At 35.9% G+C, this 16,332-nt stretch overlaps 1 pseudogene across 1 annotated transcript; it reads left to right on the top strand.

Annotated features, from left to right (window-relative positions):
* Nucleotides 1-104: 104 nt before the first annotated feature.
* Nucleotides 105-10,771, top strand: LOC149542188 (cytosolic Fe-S cluster assembly factor NBP35 pseudogene; annotated as a pseudogene). Its single transcript, XR_016355107.1, has 2 exons — nt 105-291; nt 9,502-10,771. The product of XR_016355107.1 is annotated as a cytosolic Fe-S cluster assembly factor NBP35 pseudogene (transcript).
* Nucleotides 10,772-16,332: the final 5,561 nt, after the last annotated feature.

Raw genomic sequence — 16,332 nt, 5'->3', positions numbered from 1 at the left:
CAGTTGTACTAAACTTAAGCACTCCTTGACCGCTGCTAATGATTATAGCAACCAAGAGCATATAATAATTCTTTAGGATATTCCTTTGGGCCTATATTATACCTATGCTGATAACTGCCAAAGCAGAGTTAAGTTTAGACCAGTGCTTCAAGACTCGCTGGAAGATCAGAAAGGCTTTTGAGCGACAAGATGGACAAGCTGAAACAAGCCTGCCCACTCAAATGCTAAAAACAGCTTCTGCTAGCAGGAATTGTTCTGACATTGAAAAAGCCAAAAGAAATTTAAACCAAAGTAATAAAGAAGAACCCTTGTTAAAAATGCCAACCTAAAATGGGATTTGGATTACAATTTTCACTTATCCACTATTGTAATCAATAAGTTTGAGGATCGCATGTGGGTTGATCACACCTCCAAGGAAAAATAAACAGAGACATAGAAGAAAAGATGTTGCTGACTCCACAGGTATCATGGCTACAGGTTACAATGACATCGAGAACATATCTCAATGCAAGTGCAAGAAACACCATACTCCAACAAGACTCTCCTGTACTTTGTTTTGACGCCAAGGACCAAGCATAACCTAATCAATAATTCCATACACCAAAAACACTAAAGAATATTCATTGTTTAGAAAACTTGTTTGCATTAGCTCAAATCCACTATTGCACTCCCTTCTCTGAGTATACTTGTGCATATGAGCTTGCTGCATATGAGCATGGTGGCATGTAACTGATTAATGTTGTACATGTTTAAAGTTGATTCGAAGGGAAATATGGAAAAATATGTGCTTCCTTAAAACATGTCTATATTATCGTGCTATTTTCAAATTCTTTAGCTCGTAATGAGTTTTTCTACCAAGCATTTGTTCAATTGAGAAAAGTCATTTTCCAAGAATGTTCTGAGTGCAACAGGCATGAAACTAGCCTAGAAAAGTATGATAATTAAGAAACAAGCAAAAGTAGTTGCCTACACATAATGTTGCACATTACATCTATCACAAACAATCTCAAGGCAATCGTCTTGCATGTTTTTGGTCTTTATAAAAGAATATAAGGTAGCTCCCCATTGAAGAAAAATAATGGAAACGTAACTCACCTGACTTCTTTTCTTTGTGCCTCTAAACGTATCTGAAGCTCCTTATTTTTTTCCAAATGCTTTTGCATTGTTTTAGACTTAATTTCTGATTCTGTAGAATTGGAACATTCCCAAGACTCTTGTTTCTGTAATTTTTAAATTTTTGCAAGCAAATTAAGTCAGTGAAACATATTAGATGACAAAATAGCTACAACATTTCTGTAAAAACGAAGTCTACTTAGGAATATATGAAAAGAAAGTGGGATTTCAGCTCTCTTTCTACTTTGTATAAAATATAAAAGGTTTACTATCAAATAAAATAAGGCATGTTCCTTTGAGGTTGCAAAAGAAAACTTATCAGACCGAATCAATATATTAGCAGATAACAAATTCAGAGAGTTGATTTAAGCAAGGCAATATTACAAATACGTTTTACAAGATTTAAATAAAGTACCAAATTTATTATTGATACAAGATTTCTCTTATGTGAATTAATATTTCCAGTCACTTTTCCTAACTATGCAAATATCAACAACTTTCTTGTGCTTTTTGATTTTCCAATAACTTTTAGCAAGATAATAAAATGCATAAGAAACTAACCACTCAGAGGTTAGGCGATGCACCATCCATGCATTTCACTTTCTAAAATCAAATCCTTGTTGCAGCCACGTAATAATGAGCTACTTGATTTTCACAGTCAATGCCTTTGTATGAACAGGTTATACACTGGTAGCAGTTTTCACTAGGGCCTTCCTCTTTTTACAATTATTAACTAGGGTTCATTCTTGAGCATCTTAGACAAGGCCAGCAGAGTGATGATGCCTAAAACACACGAACAGGTTATACTCTTAAGCACGAGAGGGATGATTACATAGTTTGACTACTGATTCTATTGCTGACCTTGTAAGGTGGCTCAAACAAACATATTTGTCTCCCATCAGCTACTTGTATAGAATACCATGTTAAAGGTAAGCATGGATTGTTTGGAGAATATATTGGTTGCTACTGTGCGAGGGAATTACTTTCCATACTAGTATAGGTAGGGTCAGAAAGGGCCTTCCACTTTCTAGAACTATTTATTGGCCTACATTCCTAGGCATCTCAGACATGGTCAATGGGGTGATGACAATGGCTACATCTATGCCGCTGCAGCTTTACATTCCAGAGAATATATTCAGCCATGTGACAAGTATAACACAAGTTAAAAATTTAGCATATCTCTGACACTCTGATACTCCTCCAGTAAACAAGGAAAAGATCATAAGCTTCCCTATGTGCAAATGGGGAATTTGCCACTTATTCACAGAACCAAAAGACCGATGTTGAGACATATGTGGAAGATACTGTTGTAAATAAATATTTGTAAGCACTAGAAACTGGTATCCTGAATAAAAAGCCTGATTTGATACCAAACTTACAGTATTACTATTTACTTAAAAAACAGTTGAATTCCTCTCATGGATTTCACAAACCTGAGTTACATCCTATGCTAGCTGTCATCTTTGTCTCTCGTTAGTCCTGATACTTAGCCACAGACACATTTTAACATTTTTGTAAATCAACAAAGCCATTTCTTAATTATAGAACATAATTAAAAAAAATTGTCTATGAAGCAGAAAATTCTAATTATTTTGCTCATGAAATGGCCAAGCATGGAACATATTTTGATTTTCTAGGACATTCAATCTGTCAAAGATTCCAACAAAGTTCAATCATTTACATTGAATGTTAATAAATAAGTTAGTACCATGTTGCAGTGAATGATTGTAATATCTCTTTTTGCTATTTTTTAAGGATAAGGCTCACATAATGAATATTGTTCAGTGAGATTATAGGTACTCACCAGTGAATGCTTTTCTTGCTTTTCTTTAAGTGTTTCTGTTGAACCATTCTGCATGGCATGACAAAAAAGCATTAGCTCCACAAAAAGAGTGATTAGAAACTCTGTGATCCATCATCAGGATGAGAAAATGTAAGAATGGAATTGTATGAGTTTAGTATTATGATATCATATTAGGTTTAAATTGCCTAGTTGTTGAGTTAAATTTATTGACTCATATCTCATGCATAGTGGTTCACTCAATTCCATCTCTCATGAATATGAGTGGTCTACATATAGCTTATTGACCCACATGTAGATGTTTTGACCAAGCCCTTATCAATAAGGAAGTTTTAAATATTGAGAGAGAAGCCAGGTTTGATGGAGAAAGCCTTCCTCGTGAAGAGTGAGTGTGAGAATCTTGGGTCATTTAGTTTTTGTTCTTAGGTGGAGGAAATTAGTTGAAAGATCCTAAATGTAGAATAATATGTTTCTATACTTAAATTTGGGATTATATATTTAGTGTTTAGCTCATTTAAACAGGCACAAGTGTCCAGTTAAGTATTTTTGGACAGTTTTAAGTTTATGTTCATGCTTTTGGGTAAGTTTGTGAGTGTTTTTCAGCATCAATGTTTTGGATCATACTCAATGATCCATCATCAGAATGAGAAAGCTAAGAATGTATTGTTGAGTATGACCCGAAACATTGATGCTGATAAATTCACACACAATTCTACCCAGAAGCATGAATATAATATCATGGATTGTGGAAATCTGTTATCGTTAATTTTAAGCTAGTGAAATTTTATTTTATTTTGGGCTGAGAGCAGTTCACTTTCCGGTTTTTAGAGAGATTCCAAGAGATAGAAAACATGTTAAGGCTCCAACTTTGATTAGCTTTGGTTCTATTTTGTATTACCAAGTCAACAAGTATTACTTAGTGACTATTGGCACCCTCTTTTGTAACACTCACAGGAATCTTGAATAGATAAGATAAATTTATTAATGTCCAACAAGAGGCCACCAAAAGGGTCTAAGCGACTGAGAGTGTACAACTAAAGAAACAACAAGCCGCAAGAACACCAAATGGTGTTGAGGAAAGAGCAAGCGAGAAACAAAGGAACCAACAAGGCATGGACTAGGGATCCTTCCTCAGCTGAAAGAAATCCAGCACCAAAGGATACGTTCTAGGGGGAGTAAGGACCCTGATCTGCCACTAAGAACTGTTAGAGGAGTGTTGCTGAATAGTAAACCCGTTGCGGGGTCTTACAAATCTAGAGTGATGGGGTGGCGAGAAGGAGGCGGTGATGAGCTGATTCGAGGCCTGTCTTTGGAGGAATAAGAGTTGCAGAGTGTGGTCGCGAAGCTGCATAGTCTGCCAGACATAAAGCACAAGGTACCTCTGATCGGTGTAGCTGAATTAGAGATTTGCGCTGTTTGAATAAATGATAAAATCTCCCTCAATGAATGGTCAAGAGATATGCAATGAAGAGTTGTGATTCCTTCAACATAAGATATAAAAGGGAGTAGAGTTCATTTGAAAGGAGACAAGGAAGGAAGAAAGGATGATTGGAGCATAGGAGTTAAAGAGGGTTTAATGTAAGAGGAAAGAAATGGGAAGAAAATAAGGAAGTGACTCTTTCAAAGGGTTGTAATTATAAAGGGTTGTGACTCTTCCAAATGGTGGCAAATATGAGAGCTCGTGACTCTCTCAATGGTAGGAATGCTGAAGGGTTGTGAATCATTCAAAAGGTGGAAATTATAAAAGGTTGTGACTAGTGCAAAGAGGTAGACATGATAAAGAGGGTTCATCTGAGGAAGACATCCAAGGGAGATCAATTTGGAGAACAATATATTATTCTCAAAGACAAAAAAGAAAAATGTTGGCTCAATTTGTATGAAAGGTGGGTGACGCTTTCACTAATAAATTATAAAGGACATTTTGTTCCACGCATTGAAGGACTTATCCGTCATCGCCATTCTTCCATCAATCATTAATGCATCAAGAAATCAAGCAAACAACAAGATCTAGAAATCAATCATCAAATCCACATCAATCAATCATCACTCCATCTTGGGATCAAGAAAACATACAATTCAGCAATCAAGCATAACTCTATCAAATCAACATTTATTCAATCATCATTTGCCATTATATTAAACTAGCATTCCTTATATTATTCGCCATTCACCTAATAGCAATCGCATAGTCTTAACTCACCAAAACCTTGAATCAAGGAACTCATTCAATCAATCAATCATTCAACAACAATCATCAGCAGCAGGAGAAAAATATATGTATTAAGCTTCTAGCATTGATCAACACAACTTTAATAGCTTGGTATTGCTTGAATTTGGTCAATGCATGCATTATGCCAACATTTCCTTGTAAACAGAGAAAATCTTCTCCATCTCCTTGAAATTCCTACTTTCAAATACTAGGGGATGTCCGTTCTACATCAAAATCACCCCCTTTCCTCGCCAAAAGTATCACGTTCTAAGGCAAAGGGAAGTTGGAAATTTAGAATAGGGAAAGTAAAGTATGAACTCATTACCTTCTTGAGCTACTTAAAAGTTCTTTTTGTTGAAGGGCTCCAAGAGAAAGCTCCTTTCTTCGTCAAATCTGTCAATGTGGTTATAACTTTGAAAACCTTGTCGCAAACCTCTCATAGTAGCTACAAAGATCCATAAATCTTGAGGAGTGTGATAAATTCTTTGATCTAGGCCAATGTTGTATCCCTTTGATGTTTGCCTTATCCATGCTAACCCCTTGGACACTAATCTTAAACCCCAAATTCAATGTTTTTGCTAATTCAAGCTCACATTTGGAAGCCTTGGTGTAGAATGAATGTTGCTCAAGTATGCTCACCACCTTATTTATGTGCCTCAAGTGTTCCTCTCGTGTTTTATAAAAAATCAAGACGCCATCGAAGAAAAGTAACACAAATTTCCTCTAGTGACCTGCACAAATGACATGACCAAGAACTAATAGTGACCATAGTGATATTTGAAGGATATTTTGTGCACATCTGCACTTTAATTCTTATCTTGAGATACCTTGATTATAAGTCAATCTTGGAGAACTACTTCGCATCATGAAGCTCATCCATCAACTCATCTATCTTGTGTAGGGGCTAGTTATTTTGGATCATTTTCTGTTGAATGCTCTATAGTCGTTGCACATCTTGATAGTCACATCTTATTTCGTCAATAACATCATGGATGAAGCAAATGGAGTGGAACTAGGGCATATATGGTCAATGTACACTTGCTTTGCCAAATCAACTATGCAAAGGAAGTTGCAATCTTCTAAGGACGCGCATATGATTTTTTGTATTGTCAACAATCATTGAAATACCCAATGATTGCACTATCCAAATGAACCTTTCCAGTTGAAGTTAAATGCTTGCAATTAGGCCCAAACTAAGTGTACATTGTAGTTTGCAATCAGTAAACAATATGGACAATAGCTTCACTATCAATCACCAATCAACAATATATTCCGTTCATATACTTCTATTCAACATAAATGAAATCTTAATCTAAGCGAGGAAATGTAGAAACCATGCAATACTTTAAAATTTCAAGAGTAATCCACCATGATAGCAACAATGAATTTGAAATCACTTTGGTAGCATTATAGGAACAATCTCTTTAAATGTCCTTTTACAAATGAGAAGGTCGTGCCTTATATAGGGAGCTTAATTACAATAAATTGTCTAGATTTCTTTGAAACCAATAGCCATGATTAAGCCGTCACAACATTAATGTAACTACTAGCTATGAGCATTTAATGCTTATCCAATTTCATAAAAGCACGACCTTGTGGGTTAGTGAAAAAATTACATTGCTTTTATGAACCAATGAGAATATTGATTAGGTAGAAGCATAGGCAGACCCTTGTTGTGTGGTTTTCAAACCATTGCCCCATTGCAAATCGGGACCCCCTCTTTTGGTTTTAGCTAGTAGGAGTAGTTGTCTTAAGCAGTTTTGGTTGGCAACATTTTGTTTCAAGTCTCCATGTTTAGGGTGAGTTTGAGCAAATTGAGCTCATTGGGAAGCAAGCTTTGGTCTTAGGCTTGTGCAAGTATTTTGATGCCACTTTGGGGAATTTTTCGTGGTCCAAGTCCAAGTGGAAAGTGATTTTTTTTTTGGTTCAGTAGAGATGGGTTTCTCTGTTGTAAAGCGGACGAAGTTAGTGAGAGAACCAAGTCTTGGTGGAAATTTTGGATCTTCTCTTGAACGTGTCACCTTCTTGCTAAAGCTATATTATATACCTGGGAAGCATATCAAATTTAGTCAATAATGCTCCCATGAGATTACACAATTTTCTTAAATCACTAGTTAACTCTTGAACTCTGTGGTCTTGCTTTTGCCTCTTGTATTGTGGCTTCATTTTGAACTGATTCCTGTGACCTGTGGAGTAAAACATCTTATGAATGTATCTGTTGAAACCTCCTCAGTTAGTGATTAAGGACTGTTGAATAATTTTAAGAGATTCCATGTTGTAGGTTCAAAACTCAGAGTCAGTAAAAATTTGGCAGAACTAAATTTGAAAAACTCTGACAAAGTATCGGAACAATAAATACCAGAATTTGTAAAATAATCTTTAATACCATGCATAGCAAATGATAAAACTGAATGCACAGTGTTATGAGTAGTTTTTTCTTATTTATATAAAATTCAAATCATAGTGTCATATGATAAGAACTTACAGCTCTGTATTAATATTTAACAAATTTCATCATAATTAAACATGGGAATGCTAAAACGGAATGCACAGAGTTATGAGTAGTTTTTCCTTATTTATATAAAATTCAAATCATAGTGTCATATTATAAAAACTTACATATCTGTATTAATATATAACAAATTTCATCCTGGTAAAAGATGGGGCCAAAACAATTTTTGATATTTGGTTTTTAAAGCAAGATTAGGGTTTTCGGGGGTAGAGGTCCACGGTGTGCTTGAGGGACAGTGCCTCCTCGCAATGTCCAGGTACAGCACCTTTTGTGTGTACCCTATTGTCATACAGGGTGGGGGTCTAGGGGTGGAGCCCCTGCTACCAAGCCCAAATTGAGGTTGTTGAGAGCACATGGACCTTAATGACTTGTGACTTTTTATATGTAAGTGAAAAACCATCTAAAATCAATCAATCGTCATTTCAAATCACACAAAATTGCTAGCAAACTATTGGCTAGTTTTGTGGTGATGTTTTGACGAGTTACTTGTTGGGTTTATTCTGCTTGCAAGTACTTGGAAGTTGCCGAGTACTCAGAGTCACCATGTACTACCAGTTTATTTGATTTATCATCATCCTCACATAGAGTATCTTTTCTCAATTCTTCCATATAATAGTCATAAGACTGAAAGTACCTTAATTTGTCCGAACCATTTATCTTTTATTCAATTAGTGTTACCTTGACATTAAAGACTTGGTACCGTATAATGATATTTATAATCAGATTTGATGGACAGAGGCATTTTGTTGTTGCCCCAAGCTTTACTTGTATACTAGAGGCTAGAATACAATGTACATATTAAATACGCACAGTAATATGTGTGTGTATGTATATATAAGCAGTTATATGGTCCGACAGAGAAATTTAGCAAATGAAACTACTCAGGAATTTGATAAATGAAGAGACAAATAATAAACAACTTGAACAACAGAAAGTCAATACAGAACAACCAAGTTAAATACCGGATAAAATTTCTGAGTTTGAATACGGATTTTAATCTTAAGAAAAACAGACACGCATTACAGGGAAAAACATAGTTTAGGTTTGAAACTTTTAAATCTGTTTAGATTCGTGAAGCAACAGAGATTACTTCAAAACAATCTAAAATCCTGAAGTAAATTTCATTCTACCTGAATTCTTCCTTAAGTCCATTGAGTCAATCCTGTTGGTAAAGGGAAAGAATTTAAAATTCTCAAGTAAACTTCATTCTACCTGAATCCTTCATTAAGTCCATTGCGGCAATCCTGTTTGTTTAAGGGCAATTTTTCACTGGCGTGTTTTGTGGTTTCCCAGAAAGTTGTTGCAAATAAATTATCCATTGCTAATCAAAGAAGCCTAGTGAAGATATTAAAAAGGAAACTCCCAGTGGGTTGCAGTAAATTGTAAATTTTCTTCAATCTCATGTTTCAAAAATTCAATAGATGTGAAGAGGGCATGTCCAATTCTGAGGTATTTTATTGGGCATGTCCAATTCCAAGGTATTATATTTACTTTACATGAATCTGCAATAAGCTGTGCAGATATCTCTGTATTTTATTAACTGCTATATATGATTGATATTCAAACTTGCTTATTGTTCTTTCTAGCTTTAAAGTTTTGCATTGGTAGCCCTAACATTTGGGCATCTATGCACAAGTGAGTTGCATTTGTTTGTTTGTGCATTGTTAAAGTTTTAAGGAATGGCCTTTATGCTGTGTTACAGTTGATTTAGCTTTCTTTATGTCTCCAAAAATGATGATGCCTATGTGGTCATTAGATTCCTGAAGGATTATCGCCTTTGTGTAGCGACATAGATTCCTTATTACAAATTGACATGTAAAATCAAAATATTAAAACGCTTTACAATTGCTTGCCATCTTTTTGCAGATTTGGTTGCTATAGCATAGCGTATGGCTACTGTGAAACACAAAATTTTAGTTTTGTCTGGAAAAGTGGGGGTGCCGAAAAGCACATTTGCAGCACAGCTTTCATTTGCTTTAGCAGAGCAAGACAAGCAGGTTGGACTTCTCGATATTGATATTTGCGGTCCTAGCATTCCCAAAATGCTTGGATTGGAAGGTCAGGAGATACATCAAAGCAATCTTGGCTCGTCTCCTGTTTATGTTGAAGACAATCTTGGTGTGATGTCTATCGGCTTTATGCTGCCAGAATGGACTGATCAAGCAGTTCCTAAAAGATGTTTACTGGGGAGAGTTAGACTATCTAATTGTTGATGCTCCACCTGGGACATCCGATGAACACATTTCTATAGCACAGTATCTGAAAGCAACTAATGTTGATGGTGCGTTGATAGTGACAACACCACAGGAAGTATCAATAATTGATGTTAGGAAGGAGATAAATTTTTGCAAGAAGGTTGGTATTAATGTCTTAGGTGTTGTAGAGAACATGAGTGGTATTCAACAACCCATCTCAAGTTTCATATTTAAAAAGATTGCAGATGATGGGGACGAGGAAGATGTTACTGAGGAGACATTGAAGAGCGTAGAAACACATTCCCCTCATTTGTTATCTTTATTTGCTTGTACTGAAGTCTTTCATGTAACTGGCGGTGGAGCAGAGAAGATGGCTAAAGATATGAATGTCCCCTTTTAAGGCAAAGTACCAATGGATCCAGAGTTGAGCAAAGCAGCAGAAGAGGGACGCCCTTGCTTTACAGATCCAAAATGCAGATCAAGTGTATTGGCGCTGCAAAGAATCATTAAAAAGATTGAGAATATTACAGAGCCGTGATATTTTGTGGATTTTAATATACAGATTTTGAACAGATCATTTGATACACAACATAGTATGCTCTTGGTGTTTCATTTTTGTTGAAATAATGTTGGGTTTGTTTATATGTATGAGAAACAAGATTTTTTGGAAAAATATACCACTGTATTTGTAGTGTTTACTCATGTAACATGTAATTTTATACAGCACTGGCTTGCTAAAGCATTCTTTAGCCTACGTGCATGCCCTCCATATTAGATGTTTTTAAGTGGATTCCTTTGGCCTTGACCAGTGCAAAACACACAACTACATTTTCTTGAGTTGTATTATTATTTTGAAGCAGCACTTTTTTATTCTCTTAATCTATTGGCAGCCAATTGATTATAATGTAAACCAATAAAGTTTGGTTTCCAAGTTTTAAAAATATTGCTCACAAGAAATCTGGGATGTCATGAATGTAAAATAATTGCATGCTAGCCCAATAGCTGATTGTTTTAATATAAGTTCGATAATTCAGTGTTTACTTTGGACTCTTGGAGACAAACATCATTTTTCCAGATATCCGAGTTTTAGACAATTGAGGTTGATTTGCACAGTTCAAGGTATGAATCTATTTGCTATTTTTCTCAAAAAAACATTCAACTGCAATGTGGGAAGCACTACTGAGTTTGCACAATCATCATCTAAATTAACCATCATAATTACATGTTTAAACTTAAGACTTGTATTCTGTCTGTATGCATGTGCACTTTCTATTCTGATATGTGCTTCAAGCTAGCTGCAGGTGTCTACAAGTGCACCCTCAAGAGAGATGACAATGATTTCCACTGTTCCTTTACAGTATTTTCTTATAGATTGGGCTTCGAGAGAAGACTCTGCAGATATTATTTGCTTGACCTCTTTAACCATCACACAGAGAACATGAGTGCACTCAATACCCCTGATTGCCTTGCTTCCGATCTCAACAGATGGAAGCAGCGCAATCACTAATTGTTAATCATCTAGAATGGAAACTAATTTGCATGTTTATGGGCGTTTACCCTTCTGCAAAATTATGGAAATACTGGGAATTTGAGGACTTGAAATCTTCAGGGTCTATCAACGTTCTATAATAGTGTGTGCTGGGTTACTCTATTGACAAGGATGCAGTCGATAAGTAGGAGATAATTTCCACAGCAAGTCAAATTGTGACATTGCTATCAGGATTTAACCGTGTGATTTTGAGTCAAACTCATTGACCCATATTTTATGAGTAGTGATTCAAACATGAATCCATCTCTCATGAGAATAAATGGAACACTTAGCACTCATTGGATCTAGGTGATGCTCACAGGGGTGAAGCACCTGAACTTCCCAATTTATTTTTTGAGCACGGCGCTGGTATATTATATATTCCCTCATACCAGACTTGGAGTCAAGAGATCATTAACTATGCTTCAAGCTTGGAGTCAAGAGATCATTAACTATGGCGCTTCAATATCTGTTAGCTTGGATGTAGAAAAACCATTCCCAGATATAAGCATTGGGGATTGGAAAGGATTTTGAGCATTCAATCTCATGTATCTCATAATGGAGAGTGCATAGACCAATCTCACATGGTGTAACACATGAAATGGGAAATACCATATAGCATACAAACTGAAGATAATCTTAGACTAATGTGGCAGGGAGATGTGTCGTTTAAACCCTAGGATGCATTGCAGCCAAGAAGGTGCATTTTTTGTACCAGAAATAGGTGTGGAAATGTCCTTATTCATAGGAAATATCTTGGCCATGTTTCTTCTTATTCCCTGTTATTGAATATAATTTTAATGACATCCAAGAGACTATCAGTCTATGGGATGAAGAGTATATTGTTAACATTTTCAAATTCTTTTCATGCTTGGTCAAGAAACTCACAATTTTGTGAAACCTTCTTGGTGCAGAAGCACCCACATAAAGTATTTGGGTCAAAGTTTTATATAAAGTATTTAGGTCAAGTTTTATGTATTTAGGTCAAGTAGGTCAAATTTTATGTATTTAGGTCAAGTTTTATGCACGAGTCGACTTGAGAAATTTATCTTGATTTCGTTATTAGGATAAGATAATTTTCTTGGGATTTGTACAGATCATTGTGGGGTCATTCTTCCTCATTCTATACTGATCTAGAATTTTCTATAAGTTGTTTTTCCTATTTTGCAATAATCTGGAAGGTTTTGTAGATTATCTTAGCAAGTATAAATAGAGTTTTAGGTTTAGGTTTAGGTCAAGTTGGAGAGCAAAGTTTCTGGATACAAAGTTACGGAGAGAAGAAAACTGTAGAAGAGCTAATGTATGTACTGTTCATTTGATAAATTAAATAGAAGAATTTTATAATCTATCTCTTGCTGGTGCTGGTTCCTATTTCTATTGTGTTTGCTTCCGTCGTGTTTTACCTCTGCATCATTTTTGGTATCAGAGCTTGGGGAAAGCTCTTGAGACAATTAGATTTTATGTTTGGATTGAAGTCAGAAGCTGAAACATCAAACATGGTCACCAATGCTGAATTGGAAAAGAAGATGCAAGAACAAGAGAAAATCAATAAGTGGTTATTAGATGAATTTGAGAAGATGAAGGGCCGGATTGAAAAGAAAGCAAAGGTTTCCTCAGAGCAAGAGGAAGAAGGGGAAGAAGAGGATACCCTAGAGCAGGAGGTGGTTAACTTACCTACAGACCAGAGATACTTTATAGAAGCCCTTGAGAGAGTTGGTAAGAAGGATGCCAAAGGTGACCTACCCATCTTCTTAGGAAAGATGAATGCTGATGTTGTTGTGGATTGGATAGAAGCCTTGAACAACCATTTTGAATGTGAAAATATAGCAGAGAAGGATAAGGTAAAAATTGCCAAGTCAAAGTTGAAGCGACCAACCCTCACTTGGTGGAATTTCATTCAAGGAGAAAGGGTCAAAGAAGGTAAGAACATGATAACTTCATGGGAAAAGATGTGTGCCAAGGTGAGAGAAACACACTTACCTAAGGATTATGAAATCCAACTTCATCGAAGGAGACAAAGTTTAAGACAAAAGGAGCTAGATGTCACTGCCTATACTGAAGAATTTCAAAAATTAAGCCTGAGGTCAAAGCAGAGTGAATGTGAAAGTATAAAAGTTGGTAGATATCTCAATGGATTGAGGTTGAACATTCAAGAAGAACTTAATTTATTATGTCTAGATACAGTACAAAAATGTTATCAACTAGCATTGAAGGTGGAAGCCAAATTGAAAATAAGGCAAGAACAAAATAGCAGAGGAAGAGGAAGAAATCAAAGGGGAAGAGGAAATTTCCAAGGAAGAGGACAAAACCATGAAGATCATTAGGAGATAAAGCAAGAAACCAATCAAAGTGAAGGAAATTTCAGAGGTAACTTTAGAGGTAGAAGACGAAATTCAAGAGGTGGATTTGGTGGTAGAAGGGAAAGTTCAATTGTAATAAGGAGGGACATTATGCATCTAGGTGTCTAGATAGAGCAAGTTCAAGTTCACAAGGTGAAAGAAGAACCCATTTGGTACAAGATGATGACTACCAAGAGAAGGAGATGGCTGACTCAGATAGTGTACTTGAAAGAGAAGAAAGTTTAATGATGAGAAGAACACTTTTGAAAGTGCCTACTACCATGGAACCACCACAAAGGAAAACTATCTTTAGGACTGCTTGCAAATCTGGAGGTAAGGTATGTAAAGTCATTATTGATTCAGGATCTACTGAGAATTTAGTTTCTCTTGAGATGGTTGAGAAGTTAAAACTTAGGAGAATACCTCATAAGGTTTCATGGCTAACGAAGGGTCAACAAACTCTCGTAGATGAGCAAGCATGGGTTGATTTTCAGATTGGAAAGTATAAGGACATAATTTTGTGTGCTATAGTTGATATGGATGCATGCCACCTAATATTTGGTAGGCCTTGGCAATATGATTTACAGGCATAACATGATGGAAAACTCAATATATACACCATCAAGAAGGATGGAAAGGTGATTAGATTGATTCCATTTGCTGATCATGAGGAAGTGGAAGAAAATAAGAAGAGGGAAGCCAAAATTATGATGGTTAATAAAAAGGAATTCTTACGAGACATGAAGGATGAACCTAAGCCTTGTTTTCTTTTGATGCCTAACCCACAACCACAAGAACTCATTGGAAAAGATAGAAAGGAGGTTGAAACAAAGAAGGCAATTCCTAATGAAGTGAAAGAACTTTTGGATAAATATGAAGGTTTGATTTCAGAAGGTATGCCAAAATCTTTATCACCTATACGAGACATTAGTCATTGTATTGATTTCATTCCCAGAGCTACTTTACCCAATAAGGCTGCATACAAGATGACACCACAACAAAATGAAGAGATTGCCAGACAAGTAAAGGAGTTACTCGATTCTGGCTTGATTAGGAAAAGCTTAAGCCCATGTGCTGTACTTGCTATTTTGGCACCTAAGAAGGAAGTAACTTGAAGGTTATGCACTAATTCTAGAGCCATTAATAAGATTACAATCAAATATAGGTTTCCAATGCCAAGAATTGAAGATTTGCTTGATTGTTTGGGAGGTGCAAAGTATTTCTCCAAGATTGACTTAAAAAGTGGGTACCATCAAATAAGGATAAGAGCTGGAGATGAGTGGAAGATAGCATTCAAAACCAATGATGGATTATATGAATGGAAGGTAATGCCATTTGGACTCTCTAATGCTCCTAGTACCTTTATAAGACTTATGAATGAAATATTCAAGGACTTCAATGGCAAGTTTGTCATAGTATATTTAGATGACATATTAATTCTTAGCAAGACAAAGGAAGAGCACTTAGAGCACATTGGCATGGTTTTGAGAAGACTTCATGAGGAGAAATTGGTAATAAATTTGGAAAAATGTTTGTTTATGCAAGAGGAGCTGACATATCTAGGTTTTGTGATCTCCCAAGGTTGCTTGAAGATGGATAAAGAAAAAGTAAGTGCTATACTATCCTGGCCACCCCCAAAAACAGTTGGAGATGTTAGAAGCTTTCATGGTATTGCTACATTTTATGGGAAATTCATAAGAAATTTCAGTCATATATGTGCTCCTATGTTAGAAACTATTAAAGGAGGAAGGAAGAGTAAGTTTACATGGAGTCAATCAGCAAATGAAACTTTTGAGTTGCTTAAAAAAAAGGTTAGTGAGCAGCCAATTCTTTCTTTACCTGATTTTAACAAAGTTTTTCAAGTAGAATGTGATGCTAGCAAGGTTGCTATAGGGGTAGTTCTTAGTCAAGAAGGAAAACTAGTGACTTTCTCAAGTGAAAAACTCAATGAAGCCAAACAGAAATACTCTTCATATGACTTAGAAATGTATGCATTGGTTCAAGCTCTCAAAAGGTGGAGACATTACTTATTGCCAAAGGAGTTTGTTGTGTATACCGATAACCAAGCACTTAGTTTTCTAAATAGCCAAGATAAATTAAGTCATAGGCACATGAAATGGATGGAGTATTTATAGGCCTATACCTTCACCATCAAGCATAAGAAGGGCATATCAAATAAGGTTGCTGATGCTCTTAGTAGAAGGAATTTGACTGTCTCCCAGATATAGCTAGAAAGTGTGGGAATTGAAGCACTCAAGGACATGTATGTAGCAGATCTAGATTTTGGTGACATCTACAAGGTATGTATGGAGTTTGGTGAGAGATACCATGCTGATTTTCCTAATTTCTTCATACAAGACAAACTTCTTTTCAAAGGAGGACAACTATGTGTACCCAGGTGCTCTATGAGGACAAACATTATCAAAGAGAAGCACAATGGAACAATGGGTGGATATTTTGGTTTGGATAAAACCTTAGAATTGGTTAGAAGGTACTACTATTGGCCTAAGCTTCAGACTGATGTGAGAAACTTTGTGGCAACATGTATGATTTGTCAAAGGGCCAAAGGAAGGACTACAAATGCTAGGCTTTATCAACTTTTGCCAATACCATTTAGACCTTGGGAAAGCATAAC

Source organism: Cupressus sempervirens, chromosome 8 (assembly GCF_028749045.1).
Source record: "Cupressus sempervirens isolate cs-2001-9-10 chromosome 8, ASM2874904v1, whole genome shotgun sequence".
NCBI lineage: Eukaryota > Viridiplantae > Streptophyta > Pinopsida > Cupressales > Cupressaceae > Cupressus > Cupressus sempervirens.
Note: the sequence above shows the minus strand (reverse complement) of the source record. Positions and strands in the feature narration are given on the sequence as shown.